Raw genomic sequence first — 17,769 nt, 5'->3', positions numbered from 1 at the left:
ACACATGAGCAACTACATGCTGCAGTGCCTGCGCAACAACAGCAGAGTTGCCCACATTTTAACGTGTGCGGACTACTGGGTTGCCACCCTGCTGGATCCACGGTACAAAGACAATGTGCCCACCTTACTTCCTGTACTGGAGCGTGATAGGAAGATGCGCGAGTACAAGCGCACATTGGTAGACGCGCTACTGAGAGCATTCCCAAATGTCACAGGGGAACAAGTGGAAGCCCAAGGCGAAGGCAAAGGAGGAGCAAGAGGTCGCCAACGCAGCTGTGTCACGGCCAGCTCCTCTGAGGGCAGGGTTAGATGTGGAAAAGTTTTGTCAACACGCCACAGCTAACTGCACCACCACCTGATACGGAACATGTTAGCAGGAGGCAACATTTCACTAACATGGTGGAACAGTACATGTGCACACCCCTCCACGTACTGACTGATGGTTCGGCCCCATTCAACTTCTGGGTCTCCAAATTGTCCACGTGGCCAGAGCTAGCCTTTTATGCCTTGGAGGTGCTGGCCTGCCTGGCGGCCATCGTTTTGTCTGAACGTGTATTCAGCACGGCAGGGGGCGTCATTACAGACAAACGCAGCCGCCTGTCTACAGCCAATGTGGACAAGCTGACGTTCATAAAAATGAACCAGGCATAGATCCCACAGGACCTGTCCATCCCTTGTGCAGATTAGACATTTATAACTACCTCCCCTTAACCATATATTATTGTACTCCAGGGCATTTCCTCATTCAATCCTCTCTTTTTTATTTTCATTTTACCATTATATTGCGGGGCAACCCAAAGTTGAATGAACCTCTCCTGTGTCTGGGTGCCGGGGCCTAAATATCTGACAATGGCCTGTTCCAATGGTGGGTGATGTGAAGCCTGATTCTCTGCTATGGGAACTCTTTTTTTTTTAATAAGAAAAATACAAAACTTTACAGACAAGAAAACAAAACAGAACAGCTTCTCAGCTGGCCCAGCCTCACTCATACTCACATTCATGCCAATACTCTATAAAAACTATATACAAACTATATACAAATGCTAAAAAAAAGAAATGAAACTTCCTTAGCCGGTTCAGCTGTAAAACCCAAAAAGAAAAACTTGACTACTTTTTTTTTTTTTTTTCCCCCATCACCTAATTTTTATTTTATTTTTTTATTATATTTATATTACCTTTTTACTAATATAACATAAAGCAAAACAAACCTTTTTACCTCCCTAATCTAGCCCTAACCCCCACTACCTACTCCATCACCCTTCACCCATCACCCAAGGCTGACCTCCGCCTCACGTCTTTCGTGTCCGCATAGTCCGAGGCCAGCCCTACCTCCACGACCAACATCTAGCCTCTCGCCCCATGTCCGCATAGTCCAGGGCTAGATGCAGGCCTCCCCACTTCAAAACACACATAAAAGCACAAATAAAAAAAACCTTCCCTCACCCACCCAACCTAACTAGCCCCAACTCATTCTATCCTAATAAACAACATAACTATTTAACACACACTGCAAAATATTCTAATATACAGAACTACCCGAAGGCCCAAGCTCGGTCTCTGTAAGCCTTTCTTCAAAGCTCAACATCCCACAAAACAAAAATCTACGGTGAAAGCATCAGCCCACCACCAGGAAACGTATGACTAGGCTAGGGTACGCTAAAAGCAAAGCCTCTCCAGAGGAGAGAGGCCCTACTGGTACCCAGTCTCTCATACTCCAAAGAACGCACCTTCACAAGGTCACCCAGAATGTTTCTACATACCTCGTCCACTGGGAGGACTTTCTGCTGCGCTGAAACTAAGCACCGTGCATTCCACGTGTAGAACCTAACCACTATACTGACTAAAAAAACATGTGCACAGGTTCCTTCTACAAATGTCTCTGAGCACTCCATAAGCCCACTCCGCGTAGGAGAGGCTGGCTAGCCTAGGCCAGCCAATGGAAGCTCCCACCCGTTGGTATACCTCCTGTATTAAAGGGACACTGAAGCAGGAAGTGATCCGTACTTTCCAGTATGGAGCCACACTCCTCCCGGGGACAACCCCTTTCATCAGAGTTCCTGTACTTCAAGTTGTCCCTCACATACAGCCTCCCATGAAAGCAGAGCCAAGCCAAGTCCCAAAACTTCAAGGGGATCCTTGCAGAATTTAGCAACTGTAACCCCTTGTCTAGATCCTGGCTTGGGCAATCCCTGAGGGCCAGGGGCTTCTGAAGGTGGGACAACAAGACCCTCTCGTCAAGGGACCTCCTTGACAGAGTCCTGATCTCCCTCACCTCCAAACCCCACCGGCGGATCGCCTTCAGAATCGGGGTGACGTAAGTCGGAAGATATCCGTGAGGCGTACGTAAGTCCTTCACTTGCCCTCCTGTCTCCCATTCCTGGAAGAAAGGCTGAAACCACCCCTGGCAGGAGACTACCCACGGAAAAGCCCTCTCCATCCAGATTCGCTTTAATAAAGGTGTTTACAAGAAACACCACGGGGTTGACCATAGATAACCCCCCTAGTCTCCTTGTGCGGTAAGTCACTTCTCTCTTGATCAGGTTCAGTCTATTCCCCCATAAGAGCTGGAAGAACAGACTATAAATCCGAGTCCAGAGAGGCTCTGGCAAGATACACACGCTACCCAAATAGATAAGCAAAGGGAGTAAGTAGGCCTTGATCAGGTTTACCCTTTCCCTGAGGGTCAAAGACCAACGCTTCCACTGGTCGACCTTCTGAGCGGCGATCTTAAGCCTGTCATCCCAATTTTGAGTGGGATAATCCCCATGGCCAAAATGGATGCCTAGGACTTTGGCTGACGACTTGGGCCCTGGGAGGGTGTCCGGGAGATCAAAAACTGGATCACCCCCTCCCAGCCAGAGACTCTCACACTTATCTCGATTGATCATGGACCCGGATGCCTCCGAGTAGCGATCCACTTCAGACATCACGTACTCCGCCTCCCCTCTCGAGGATACGAAAATGGTGACATAGTCAGCGTACGCTACTACCCTCAGAGTGGCTTCCGGCGCCGCCCGATCCATCCCGACTCCCGCCAATGGACCACGATCGATCCGCTTAAGAAAGGGATCAATCGCGAACACGTATAAAAGCGGGTTCAAAGGACAACCCTGGCGGACACCAGACCCAACCTCAAAAGAGCAGCCAGACCAACCGTTCACAAGCGGGAAACTCTCTGCCCCTGCATACAAGATCTTTAACCAATCGACAAACCCCCCTTCCCCCCCCGGCAGGCCATACTTCAGAAGGACCGACCAGAGCTACTCATGGTTCACCCGATCAAACGCCTTTGCTTGATCTAAGGACAGCATGTACCCCCTCCAGTAGCCTGCTCTACTCTGCTCCACTGCCTCTCGGACACAGAGTACAGCACTAAAAGTGCTGCGGCCTGGAACTGAGCAATGCTGAGCCACCAAAAGGAGTTGGGGTGCAAATTTTACCAGCCTATTAAAAAGTATCTTGGCCAGAATCTTTCTGTCCATATTAAGTGCTATGGGACGCCAGTTCTCAATACGGCTCGGATCTTTACCCTTTGATAGAAGGATCAGAGCTGACCTCCTCATTGACCGGGGTAGAGTGCCCAAGGATAAAAACTCCCCTCATACCTCAGTCAAGAGGGGGACATAAAGAGTCCTTAAAGGCCTTATAAAACTCGGATGTTAAGCCATCCGGGCCTGGCGACTTCTTCAGAGCTAACCCTTCCACCGCCAGGATAACTTCCTCCTTTCTGATCTCTTCTACCAAACTGTCGAAAGAGAGGTGAGCTCCTGACTCAGGGCCCCCAGGTGAGCTCCTGACTCAGATGACCCCAGCCAGGAAAGCCGACATCCTGTCCCAATCCAGATCCCTCCTCCCCAAGAGGCATGAGTAAAAGGATCTGACTACTTCCAGGATCCCTGATCTGGACCTGCTCAGAGATCCTGTACTATCGACCAGTCCTGTTATTAACATACTCTTCACTGACATCTTACAATTTCTGTAGGGGTCGGGCGAGCGGTACCTCCCGAAATCCCTCTCAAAAACTAAAGATGTGTGCCTATCATACTGGCACCTCTTGAGCAAAGATTTCACCCTGGAGATATCCTCGCGGCTACCACCAGTCGAGACCAGATGCTCGAGTTTCCTCCTCAGACCCTGATACAGGCGGTACCTGTCCAGGGACCTGAGTCTCGAGAGCCGGCGGAAGAACTTTGCAGCCCGATATTTGAATATCTCTGTCACGGCCACGGTTATGGCCGTGACTCCTTGGGAGCCGCATACAGTTGCCCGCGGTTGTGGTTGTTGTGTCAACCGCAGCTGAGGCATAATGTAGTTGGCCTCAGTGCGGTTGCCTCGGACAACAGCTTTGTGTGCGGTTCCCGGAGAGTTGTGTGCGTGTGTGGATGCACTGTGTTTTGTATGTCTGGTGTGCACTGTAGTTTGTTTGGTGCGCACGGACATCGTCCTTTCACTGTGGCTGCCCATGGCAACGTTTGGTATCATGTACATGTGGTGGCAGTGTCTCGGCCTTCAGGCTGTCTCCCGGGACGGCTGCCACCCATGTCGTTGTCAGCGGCAACAGCCACAGGGTGATCTTAGTTTGGTCACTTCCCCTGTATGTTTGGTGTTTTCCTTTCCTGTGGTGCTGGAAGGGTTAACCCTCTTCCCAGTGTGTGTGATGTCACTGGGTGTGTCTCTGTCCGGTAGGTGTGGCCATTTAGCCCTATAAAGCCTGTGTCTGGAGCACTGCTCAGTAGGTTGCTTTCAGTCATGCTTGGCTGAAGCAGCCTCCTGTGGATTCCATCCTTCTTGTAAGGGCCACCCTTCCGGTCATAAGATTCCTTTCCCTGATGTATGGTTGATGTCTTATCTCTTTGGTTTCTGTGCAGCTTATGGATCTGGATTCCTGTGTCCACAGGGATCCAGTCAGCAAGGCTATGGCAGGTAGGTGGAACTAGTTAGTTCACCTGCCATATCCATAAGACTGTTGATGTTCCCCCTTTCCTTGCTACTCGGCCCGTGAGACCCCTGTTCCTCCGTGTCCAGTAGGAACAGGCCGTCTTACCCCGACTCCTAGCTAGGGACCGGACGGAGGGTAAGTCAGGGCTCTTAGGTTCCGTCGCATGGGTCCTCCTACCTTTAAGGTCGGCCCATGTAGATAGGAGTTAGGGTCAGATTAGGGACGCTATAGGAGGTGACCAGCTCCCTAATTCTATTGCCCTGGACGAGCAGCAACCGGACATCAGCTGGCATCGCACGGCTGAGGATTTTCCCCATCCTCAGCCGTGACAATCTCCCACCACTCTGACTTAGTATCACAGAGATCCAGTAAAGGTACCCGACTCTGAAGGAAGTCCTCAAAGGATTGTCTCACCTCTGCTTCCTCCAAGACACCCGAATTCAGCTTCCAATAACCTCTTCCCATTTGGGGGGATTCTGAAATATTCAGAGAAAACAGTGATCGGAGAATTCCACCTCCACAACCCTTGAGGGCGAAAAGGTAGCCTCCTCCTTCAAATAAAACCTATTCTAGACCTGATCTGACTACCTCTATAGAAAGTGAAAACCCCGTGGCCTGGGGTATGCCTAATGTGGACATCCTCCAGACGAGCCTCACTAGCTACTCTATTCAGAAAAATACTATCATAAGTCAGCCGGTTTCTGGTGCCTCCCCTGTCTTGGGGCCTTGTGACAGTATTAAAGTCCCCACCAAAAACCACCTGCCGGCTTGTAAAAAGGAAAGGCTTAAATCCTCATAAAGAGACATTTCCTGTCCCACCTGGATTGGGGCCCGTAGATATTAATCAGGTACAGTTCCTGTCCCTTCATAAGGACATCCAAGATCAAACACCTCCCCATTTCTAATTCAATTACTCATCGGCATTCTACCGGTGCGGTAAAAAGGACCGCCACTCCGCTATACGGCTCAGCCGCAAGAGACCAGTAGGAGGGCCCTGGTCTCCACCCCCTCTTGGCTTTATAAATCGCTGCCAAATCTGGCAGCCTGGTCTCTTGCAAAAACAATGTCAGCTTCAACACGGCTCAGAAGATCGAAGGCTGTGAAACGAGCCGCATCCGACTTAATGCTGGCGACATTAATGGTCGCCAGAGTCAGCAGAGCGGGTACCGCCATAAAGAGTAGTTAAATTAGACTGCCTTCTTCCCATCCTTCTCCCCCCTCCCGGGGCTGCCTTCTAGAGCAGCACGACCTCTCTTGAGGGAGATAGTGGTATCCATCTCTGCCACCACCACCTCCCTCTGCGCACCACTCCTGGCTTTCTCAGTCTCAGGGCCCGGTTTTGCCACCCCTCCTGAGGACCTTGCATCCCCACCAGAGGGGGGCGCGGGGCCCCCTGAAGGCCCTTCGCCCCCGGCCCCTCACCTTCAACCCCCTCCTCAGCAGAGGAGGCAGAGGTCTCATCCAAGATGAGGTACTGGTTGGAGAGCTCCAGAGGGGAGCCGGTTACACCTTCCCTGGAAATTTTGGTCGGGCTAGATTTTTTTTTTTTTTGTACGCCGTTTGTCTACTTTGGGACTCTGCCCCACTACCCTATGCAGAACTTTCATAGTGCGAGGACAGAGTCTCTTCGGCCCGATCCAGTCTCTCAATCTCCTCCTCCAGCTCGCTGCCCCCTAGGGTCTCTGATTCAGGAGGGGCAGTCGTTTGGGAAGGAGCGGGCATCACCCCAGGACGGGGATCCTCCCCCTCCCTCGCCGCCTGACGCCTCTCTCTCTCCGCCTCTGCCGGGACGGGTTGTTCCGGTTCCTCACTGACCCCTTAACTCCACTGCCTTTGCCAGTACCCGCCTCAGCCGAAGGGACCTCCCGACCCGCTCCTGCATGAGTTCGGGCCGCATTGGCCTCAGAGAGGACAGCGACTGAAGGGGTGCCCGAGCTCCCCACACAGGTTGCATCTAATCTCCTCACAAGATGCAGCAAGATGACCTGTCCCCCCACACAATGCGCACTTCTGCACTTGGCAGCTGGCGCTGAAGTGTGTGGGGCTGCCGTACTTGTGACAGAGCTTAGGCTGCCCCCTGTAGAAAACCAAGATCCTGTCTCGGCCGATAAAGGCAGATGATGGAATGTGAGAAACTGTACTACCCAGACGCTTAAGCTTGATATTAAACATCCAGGCACCCGACCAAATGCCAAACTCGTCCAGGTTTTTAGCTGGTATTCCCTGGACCTCTCTGTACCTTCCCAGCCAGGTCATGATGTCAATACAAGAGAGCGACTCGTTACGGGTCAGCACAGTCACTCTCTTGACCTCACTCTGGCGGGTTATCACTTTTGCCACGAAACCACGCCAGTCCGGCATGTTCTTCACCAGCTCATACCCAGACCAGAAGAGCTCAAGCCCCTCCGGCCGGACAAAGCTGATGTCAAACTCCTTGGAGCCAAAAGGATGGATCAAGGCAAAGATGTCAGTTGCCCTGAAACCCATCCCAAGCAGGAGCTCCACTACCCTCTTTCTAGTAGGGCAAGCTTCGTCGCTACTCCACTTGAGACAGACCACATTCCGTCTGGCTCCAGGGCCGGTTGTGGGTGAAGACCAGGTGGGTTCTGTTCTCGGAAGGTCCGAACGCCATGTCTGTTGAACCAGAATGAACATTCCACCTTCTTCCCCTCTACGGAAAAGGAGCTCTCCCCCTTTTTGAGGGCCTCCAGCAGTCGCCGCTGCAAGTCACCATTACCAGAACCTGAGAGCGAGGAAGCCAAAGAAGTCAGCCCCCCCCCCTACAGCCGCAGCCACACTGGCATAACCCTACCTGTCACAAGTGTCGCACCGGATCCCCCTGAGGGGGGCACGCAGGGGGGCCTGCCACTTTTTCAGCAGCAGGACCAACCCCTGCATCCACCCCCCCACAAGGACCCCGAACGACCCCTGAACCTTCGCCTACCCCCAAACACACAACTGGGCCAACGACATTAACATTTTTCCTTTTATACACCTCAGCCTTAGTGGTCCCTACCACCACATCCTCGGCTTCATAGGCGTTTTCACGGGACTGCGACCTCTGCCACTATCCTCCCCATCCCCCCCCTCTTCTGAGGAGGACAGAGAGGACGCGGCGACGTCCACCCCCTGTATACCCTATGTACAGTCTTTGCAACTTTATTTGTTTTAATGTTCTCACAACGTCCCTCTTTCTTGCCTTTATCCATAACACTGGGGCTCCCTTTCCCCAGGGGACCCGGCTGGAGCAGGTGCTCTGCGGCACCACTGCTCCCAGCCATGTCAGCCCAGCACAAAGCCACTGCCGCAGGAGCCCCGCCCCTCTCATCCCTGCCCATGGACACGCGCCCATGGACACGCCCCCAGGCACTCCCAGGGGCATGTCCGCAGACTCCCCCCACCGCCCAGGCCCCGCCCCCTCCCACCGCTGGTACAATGACACCAGCAGGGGAAGGAGCAATGAGCATATGAGCAGCAGAAGAGGCAGGGGCAGAGAAGGAAGCCACAGGACACCCGTCACCTCGCACATGGCGACGGAAGTATGGACCCCGCCCTGGCCCCGCCCCCCTCCACCGCCGATGCACTAACACAGGCAGAAGGGGCGGCGGGAGACACAGGCACACGGGGGCCAACGGGGGCAGAGGAAGCAAGGACCACACCCCCATCCAAGGCAGGAGGGGTGGCGACAAAATAGTCACACCGCCGCACCTGCACCCCCGCCAAACACTTATCCAGCATTCCGGTGGAGGCAGCGGCGGTGGGCGGGGATACACCCAATGCAGCCACGCCCCCCCTCCTCTCTCTTTCGGCACCAGCTTGTGCAGCTTTTCAGCCGCTCCCACCTTGCAACCCCTGCTACTGCAAACAGGGTCCAACCCTTCCACCTCAGCTGCAGACACCAGACACGCCCAAGCCTGAATCTCTGCTATGGGACCTCTCTCCTCTGTCTGGGTGCCGGGGCCTAAATATCTGACAATGGCCTGTTCCAGTGGTGGGTGACGTGAAGCCTGATTCTCTGCTATGACATGAAGCCTGATTCTCTGCTATGACATGAAGCCTGATTCTCTGCTATGACATGAAGCCTGATTCTCTGCTATGGGACCTCTCTCCTCTGTCTGGGTGCCGGGGCCTAAATATCTGACAGTGGTCTGTTCCAGTGGTGGGTGACATGAGGCCTGATTCTCTGCCATGAGACCTCTCTCCAACTGATATTGGTTAATTTTAATTTATTTTATTTTTATTTTTATTCATTTCCCTATCCATATTTGTTTGCAGGGGATTTACCTAAATTTTGCTGCCTTTTGCAGCCCTCTAGCCCTTTCCTGGGCTATTTCACAGCCTTTTTAGTGCCGAAAAGTTAGGGTCCCCATTGACTTCAATGGGGTTCGGGGCGAAGTTCGGGTCGAGTTCGGATCCCGAACCCGAACATTTCCGGGAAGTTCGGCCGAACTTCTCGAACCCGAACATCCAGGTGTTCGCTCAACTCTAATCGTGTGTAAAGTTTATTTCTACCACAAATGATGACTAGCTGGATGTCCTCCTTGTAAATAATTGCTAAGGTCATGTGAGAAATGGTTGCCAAAAAGTGGACAACAACTTAAAAGGGTTTCCCTCTTGATTATTTAAAAATATCGATGAACTGTGGTATGTATGATTGGATTGGATTCAATCAATGGAACCTCTAATGATCCCTTAAAGGGACTCTGTCACCACTTTCTAACCCCCACTTTTTTAACTATCGTTTTATTCATGGTGCCCTTCTGATTACAGTTGTCATCTTATATGTTAGATCTGCGGTGCCGTTTAGGTAAAAAATCGATTTATATCACCTGTCAATCAGCTAGATAAGGTGCCCAGGGCGTTCCTCTCCTCTTGAATCTGCCGCCTGCCGCCGCCGCCGTTGGTGCCCAGCTCCTCCCCCGGTCTCGTCAGCGCTGCCTCAAACAACACAGATCCGCCTCCGGCTCTCCCTCAATGCCCCCTCCTTTTTTTCGGAAATCTCGCGTGTGCGCACAGGCCTGCGCCCGTGCGTACGCATCCTTTTCTCGCGCATGCGCATAACGCGAACTTAGAGCGATGATGCCGAAAGGATGCGTACGCACGGGCGAGATTTCCGAAAAAAAGGAGGGGGCATTGAGGGAGAGCCGGAGGCGGATCTGTGTTGTTTGAGGCAGCGCTGACGAGACCGGGGGAGGAGCTGGGCACCAACGGCGGCGGCGGCAGGCGGCAGATTCAAGAGGAGAGGAACGCCCTGGGCACCTTATCTAGCTGATTGACAGGTGATATAAATCGATTTTTTACCTAAACGGCACCGCAGATCTAACATATAAGATGACAACTGTAATCAGAAGGGCACCATGAATAAAACGATAGTTAAAAAAGTGGGGGTTAGAAAGTGGTGACAGAGTCCCTTTAAAGGGTTGTCTGAGAGTCTTAAAATCTTTAGGGTACAGAAAAAAGCTTAAGGCTACTTTCACACTTGCGTTCGGAGTGGATCCGTCTGGGGTCTGCACACACGGATCCGCAACTATAATGCAAACGCTTAGATCCGTTCAGAACGGATCAGTTTGCATTACCATGAAAACAACGTTTTGTTTTTTTTTTGTTTGTTTTTTTCATGATAGTGCAAACGGATCCGTTTTGACTGATCAATTTTTTTCTGGTATTGAGCCCCTAGGACGGAACTCTATACTGGAAAAGTTTAACACAAGTGTAAATGTACCCTAATTATCGCGATCGGCAATAATGGGAAGGAAGGAAGATAGGGAAGAAAAATTAAAATGCAAAAACAAAAAACCTCCGGTATCCTAATGGTTAAAGGGAACCAGTCATGTGGATATTTGATTTATAATCTAACTAATTATATATAATCATTAACTACTAAAAAGTACCTTAGATGTATTCACTTACTGGTGTGACAGATGGTTACCTCATAATATACACACAAAGATACCACATGCTAATGAGTTGATTCGAGTCCAGCGTGATGTCATTGAGTCTAGCGTATATTTAATTCAGAGCTATAGCCACTCCCCTGCATACCTGCTGCTGATTCATATGGAAACAAACTGTCATTCAGCAGCAGGTGGGTGGGGAGAGTCAGGAGCTCATGAATATTCATGACTAATCATTATCAGCTGGAGCTTTTCAATACAAGATATTGGCAGATTGACTGGGTCAATTAAAGAAAGTGACCCAGCATTGTGCTAAGAGAATCAGTCACTTAATTATGTTGCCCTTAGGGCTCTTTCACACTTGCGTTGGCCGGATCTGTCGTGTAGTCCATTTGCCGGAATTACACGCCGGATCCGGAAAAACGCGTGAGAACGCATCATTTTTTTTCATTCCGGATGCGTCTTTCCGGCTTTTTTCGGGAGATACGGATCCGGAAATCCTGAATGCAACGCTTGCGTTTTTTGTCCGGATCCGTCGCACGGATCCGGTATGTAGCCGGATCCGTCGTACGGATCCGTTGAAACAGCGGATCCATTGTGTATTTTAGAGCGGATCCGGTATGCAAAATAATTTCTTATCAGAAACTAATCCTATCACTAAAAATTAATCAGAAACTAATCTTATCACTGTTGTACAACTAATAAAATATGCAAATATTTTGGTCTATAAAAAGTAAACCTTTAAGGGACTAGCTCAGATTCTGCTTAGGATTGTCGCCAGGATGATGCCTGAACAAGAGTTTGCTTTCAAAGCCCTGATCTTGGTTTCAAGATGGAGGAAACAACAGCGAGATAGACGTCGGCGTCGTCTTCGTCGGTATTGGGTTCATCCAATTTCGTCAGCACGGATTACCGAAGGAGCATTTGAAGTCCTTTACCCGGAATTGCGCCATTATCCGGAAAAATGTAATAATTTTTTTCGCATGAACATGGCTAGCTTTGATGAGCTCCTAGACCGAGTATCACCAAGACTGGCCAGAATGGATACGTATTTCCACAGGAGTGTGTCACCTACAGAACGACTCCATCCGGCAAGATAATGAGATATATATATATATAATTAATTTTAATTATTTATGTGTTGTCTAGTATTTATATTTCATTAACAATTTTTTGGGAAGATTTTTATAGCAGCTATACTAATCTGCATGTATTTAATATAAATATTACAGGCAGTAAATATATATTGATGCTTTCAAGTATAGTAACATTTTACTCATAACGATATTTATGATAATTATTGTGATTCAGGCCATATCAAATTAGACGAATCCATAATCTAAAATTTTTAAGTATTTCAAATTATTAATCTATTATTTTCTTTATTTTTTCTTCAGCTTTCTGGCTACAGGTGACAGTTTTACGTCGCTACACTACCATTTCCGGCTTGGGATTTCAACGATTTCAACTATTGTAAAAGAAACATGTCAAGTTTTATGGGAGGAACTGCATGAGGAGTTCATACCTACTCCCAATCAGCAGAGATGGCTTCAAATTGAAAAACATTTTTATGAGGTCTGTCAATTTCCGCATTGTGTCGGCGCAGTGGACGGAAAACATATCCGTATTATAAAGCCACCAGGTACCGGATCAGAATTTTTTAATTATAAAAAGTATTTTTCAATTGTTTTAATGGCCATCGCTGATGCTGAGTACCGGTTTGTGGCAGTTGAAATTGGTGCATATGGCCGCACCAATGATTTTCAAAAACTCTTTCATGGGACGGAGCGTGTACAATCGGCGATTTTGACTTTTCACCTCCTGAACCTATGCCTGGAACCGACAGTCCACCACTGCCATAAGTCTTGGTGGGGGGATGAAGCTTTCCAAATGTCTGGAAACCTGATTAAACCCTACTCCAGCCGTGGATTGGATGCCACAAAACGCATTTTCAGTTATCGCTTAACAAGGGCACGAAGAATGGTCGAGTGCACCTTTGGGATCCTTGTCTCTAAATGGAGAGTTTTTGCTAAACCGATTCAATTGAAGATTGAAATAGTAGACGAAGTAGTAAAGTGTGGGGTAGTTCTTCACAATTTCATACGGACTAAAGAACCCGCAATTGAGCGAATAATCGAGGACAGCGAAATGTCTAGTATTGAAACTTTTGGACCACGTGGTACTGTGGCGGTGTCTGCCATGCGAGATTCATTTGCTGCCTACTTCAGCTCAGATCCTGGACGTTTACAGTGGCAGGACCAGAATGTTTAAAATTCAAATTTTGTACTGTTGCTGTTTTTTTTCTAAAAAAATATTCATTAATAAAGTTTAATAACTTTTTCAAATATAGTAGTATGGTGTTTCTTTTTAAATAATTTATATTATTTTTACTAAAAATCTTATCACCGCATGAGTAGCCACTATCATTGGCTGGCTCCCCAAGCGGTGTGAGAGCATGTCAGGCCTTTATCCACTACACCCTCTCCCACCGCCTGTAGAGCGACAGTTCCAGTGTCGCTTCACAAGCGGTGTGAGAGCATGTCAGGCCTTTATCCACTACACCCTCTCCCACCGCCTGTAGAGCGACAGTTCCAGTGTCGCTTCACAAGCGGTGTGAGAGCATGTCAGGCCTTTATCCACTACACCCTCTCCCACCGCCTGTAGAGCGACAGTTCCAGTGTCGCTCCACAAGCGGTGGGAGAGCATGTCAGGCCTTTATTTTTACATAAGTAAAAAAAACACAAGGACACATAAAAACTTTGAACAGAATTTTACTGAATTTTATAAAAAAAAAAAAATATATATATATATATATATAAATAAAACAATATTAATATAAAATTTAAAACAACAAAAATTACAAATCCTGGTATTGAGGATTTGGAGGAGGAGGTTGGGGGGTGGAAAGCCGTGCACGGCTTGATCCCTCTCCACCTTCGTATGTTCTGGTGGACACTGAAATGTGTGATGTGGGAGGAGAGATAGCGGGAGTATGCAACCGGGATGGGGGATTGGGTGAAGGAGTTGTCCGAGCCAGCGAAGGAGGAGTGGTGAAAGTTGATTGATGGAAATAGTTAGGAGGAGAGAGAGAACAGTGGTGAAAAGGCTCGGGGGTTGTAGAATGGGGAGGTGGTTGAGGTGGACGGGTTGGAGTTTGCGGAGGTTGGAAGGGGTGAGGAGGTTGGAAGGGGTGAGGAGGTTGGAAGGGGTGAGGAGGTTGTGGTGGGGGATAGGAATGGGAGGGGGGATAGGTTGGTGGTTGGGGGACAGAAGTTGTGCGGTGTCTCAAATCCCACACCGCATCCTCCACCGTACGTCTGAACTCCAACACCTGGTCGGGCGTGAAGTCCGCCACCAGCTGATTAACTGACGGCCAATAGGTTTGTAGCGGGCCCGGCTGAGAAAACTGCGCCACACACTCCCGCAGACTTCTCAGCTCGGCCTCCATGGCTACAATCCTATTGCTGTAACCACACAAGGTCTCATACAAGAGCCTTGTGAGGTCTTCATAATCAGCTTGGCGGCTTCTACCGGCCCTCTGGCGACGCATCAACGCCTCAAAAAAGTGGCGCCATAACGGCCATTGTTGCGTCACCAGAGGGCACCAGTAGAGGACGATTTGGGTCCTGACCAGGTGCTGGACGAGGTGGAGAGGGATCCGCGGGTGGCAGCTCAGCAGGGACCGCCTCATGATGACTTTCACAAGGAGGTTCTGGCGCCCGAGTACTGCTAGTTGTTCTGTAAAAAAGAAAGAAAAATTAGCATGTTTTTAAAATTGATTTCAACATTTTACCATTTTTTTTTTAGGGATTTTTTTTTTTACTTACCTTCGCAGCTCTAGGGTTCTACGTAGGAACCCTAGGGCAGCCGCATAGCGGTACGGCTGCCGGCGGGTTCCGCCAGACCCACTCGGGTGATTGACCTCCTCATTATAGTCTTTCTTATAGCGGTCCCTTATTGAGCGCCATCGCACCATGACTGCCGTCTCTGAAAAATATAAAAATAAACGTTACTCTCCAATTACTGGCATTACCAAACTGCAGCCCTACAGCTGTTGCAAAACTACTACTCCCAACATGCCTAGATAGGGCATGCTTGGAGTAGTAGTTTTGCAACAGCTGGAGGGCCGCAGTTTGGACATGACAGATAACTAATCAATTAAAAAAAATTAAGGATACTTACTGCAATCTTCCTGTTTGCCTTCACTGAGGTCGTCCCAATCAGTCAGCATTTTTCCGCAAATCTCCATCCACAGACTCCGGGTCAGGTGATGGTCTGCATGGCGGCGGTCGGTATGGTCCCAGAGTGGGATGCGTTCCTCCACCAGATGGATGAGGAGTTCATTGTCGCTATAGAAACCAGATAATTCCTCCTCATCCGTTCTGGCAGAGGCCCTTGAACCCTAAAAAAATGAGAAAATAAGGTATTAATTTTAAAAAATAATTTAATAATTTACACATATGATATAACAAGATTCAATACTGAGATATACTCACACGTCCCCGGCGCCTTGTGGGTGGTTGCTGACGACCTCTTGAGGCAACAGTAGGATTAGACTAAAATAAAAGAATATCAAACTTAACCAAAAATTTTCTGAATTAAGAATAAACATAATACATTTTTTATTTTATTTTTATTACCGATTCATGGTGTCCACCCCCGACTTCCTCCTCTCCCGTTGTCGGAGCAGGGTCGGAATACCTCTCCTCCGCTGACGATTGCTGTAAAAGAAAAAAAAATATTAATATTTTGGACATGGATGGGATAATAAAATAAAACTTTCAAACATGACATACCGTATCCAAGCGAACTCGTCGCCTTGGAGGAGAGTTCCCGGACTCACTTGAATAGCCTATTGAAACAATTAAAAATAATTAAACAATTGATTTTGAATTATTGAAAAAAATCCCTCAAAAATGATACTTACTGGACATTTTTTTTTTTATTTCTAAATCAGGTCTATCTCCCCAAAAATAAAACCTAAGAAAAATGAGAACAAAAAGATGAAAGTTAACACATTAATATTAAACAACAGTACCACCTTAGCCAGGGGACTACTACCCCCAACATCCACCATGCAGTCACCCCAGCCAGCTGCAGTCCCAAAGAAAAAGCACTTGGGACTGAAGCTGGGGTGACTGCATGGTGGGTGCTGGGGGCAGCATTCCCCAGGGGACTACTACCCCCAACATTCATTTGCTGCCTCCTACATGCATCTACTATGTCTAGGACATAGTAGATGTGTGTAGTTAATGTATTAAAAGACAAAACACACACTGAATACTCACCTCCAGGAGCTGAAGACACGACCTGTCCTCTCCCGCGCGGGTTGTCTGTGGAAGTTTGCACCAGCCAAGCCCTTCCTACTTCCTGGCGCAGGCGCAACTTCCGGATCCGTCGTTGCGTCTTAAAAACTGAAGATGTTAGGACGGATCCGGAACAATACATTTCAATGGGCTATTATTCCGGATCCGTCGATGCGGCAAGTGTTCCGGATTTTTGGCCGGAGCAAAAAGCGCAGCATGCTGCGGTATTTTCTCCGGCCAAAAAACGTTCCGTTCCGGAACTGAAGACATCCTGATGCATCCTGAATGGATTTCTCTCCATTCAGAATGCATTAGGATAAAACTGATCAGGATTCTTCCGGCATAGAGCCCCGACGATGGAACTCTATGCCGGAAGAAAAGAACGCAAGTGTGAAAAAGCCCTTAGTTAGGACACCATAAAACTGGTGACAGGTTCCCTTTAAAGAGAAGACACCCGGCACTAATGGAATTACCGCCGTTTGCAGACTTTTAACCCTTCAGATGCCATGATGATTGGTGTGCTCCGGCGTGTTTGAAGCAGCCTCTGTCCTCCTGTGTGATGGTACCAGAGATGGTACACAGTATTGAGGCCAGAAAACTTTCCTCAAAGCAATAAAATTGAGGGATCCACAACAGGGATTGCTATAATCCCACGTGGATCCCTCTATAAGGTCTGGGATCCCTCCATACTATGAAACTATTGGTATTTTCCGCTTAAAATTATTAGGGTTAAGACAAGGTGGCAGAACATGGGGGATGGATCAAACATGGCAGCTGGATTATTGAAGCAACACTGTCCCTAGCGCATAAGCGCTTGCCACGTCTCGCTATGCTGAGCTCACAGGAGAATGGCAGTTACCGCGGGGAATGAGGCTTTTATATGGCTCTGACATCATGGGGGATGGCTACCTGTGGATTGGCTGACTGCACGGCATTATGGGTGATCTTGCATTCCCAGGCTTCTCACTTTCACTTTTTAACACATGTAGCCTCAATTTTAGGAAAACCTGATTCATTACAACGAAGTAAAAGGAAATTCGGCTTTGCTGCAAATCAAAGTTTTCCTAAACTTCGGACCAAAGACTGAGTAAAGTAAATTAGGTAAAAATAGATTTAAAAACATGTTACAAATCAGTGAAAACTTACTATGAATTTTGTTATAATGTCTTCTTCATCCTCCTCCTGCAGAGGACATGTAGAGTGGATGAACGGTAAAAAAGTCTCTGTATAATCAAACAAATACATGCCTAACATGCTGAGCCGCGGTGAGGTCTCCAGGACATAAAACAGGAAATTGGATTTTCCAGGGTTTACATCCTAAGAGGAGTAGAAAGAAGAAAGTTTACTCTCATAGTAACAATAAACCAGCATAAACAATCATTCACTTTCCAGTAAATATATCTGAAACAAAATGATAGATGCAAAGTGATGCTGCAGGGGTAATGGCTGCCCCCCCCCCAGCTACAAAAGCTGATTTCAATTTCATGCATTAATGGTTTCCTCAGATTCCCCTAGATCAAGAGTGGGAAACTAAATTATAAAGCACTAGCAGAAGGACCCGGCTTCGCACGGGTATATTTCATCTATTTCATTTTATGTTTCCGTGTGTCGTAAAAGATAGACAGACAGT

At 48.4% G+C, this 17,769-nt stretch overlaps 1 long non-coding RNA gene across 1 annotated transcript in view; it reads right to left on the bottom strand.

Moving 5' to 3' along the window:
- The window catches only part of LOC122945717, a 36,037-nt gene extending 18,633 nt beyond the window's left edge, over positions 1-17,404 (bottom strand). The window contains exon 1 of the long non-coding RNA XR_006391140.1: positions 17,286-17,404. This is a non-coding gene — a long non-coding RNA (uncharacterized LOC122945717). The remainder of the gene's footprint in view (positions 1-17,285) is intronic.
- Between the last annotated feature and the right edge of the window lie 365 nt (positions 17,405-17,769).

This window comes from Bufo gargarizans, chromosome 8, assembly GCF_014858855.1.
Source record: "Bufo gargarizans isolate SCDJY-AF-19 chromosome 8, ASM1485885v1, whole genome shotgun sequence".
Taxonomy (NCBI): domain Eukaryota; kingdom Metazoa; phylum Chordata; class Amphibia; order Anura; family Bufonidae; genus Bufo; species Bufo gargarizans.
The sequence above is the reverse complement of the archived record's forward strand: the minus strand, read 5'-3'. Positions and strand labels throughout refer to the sequence as shown.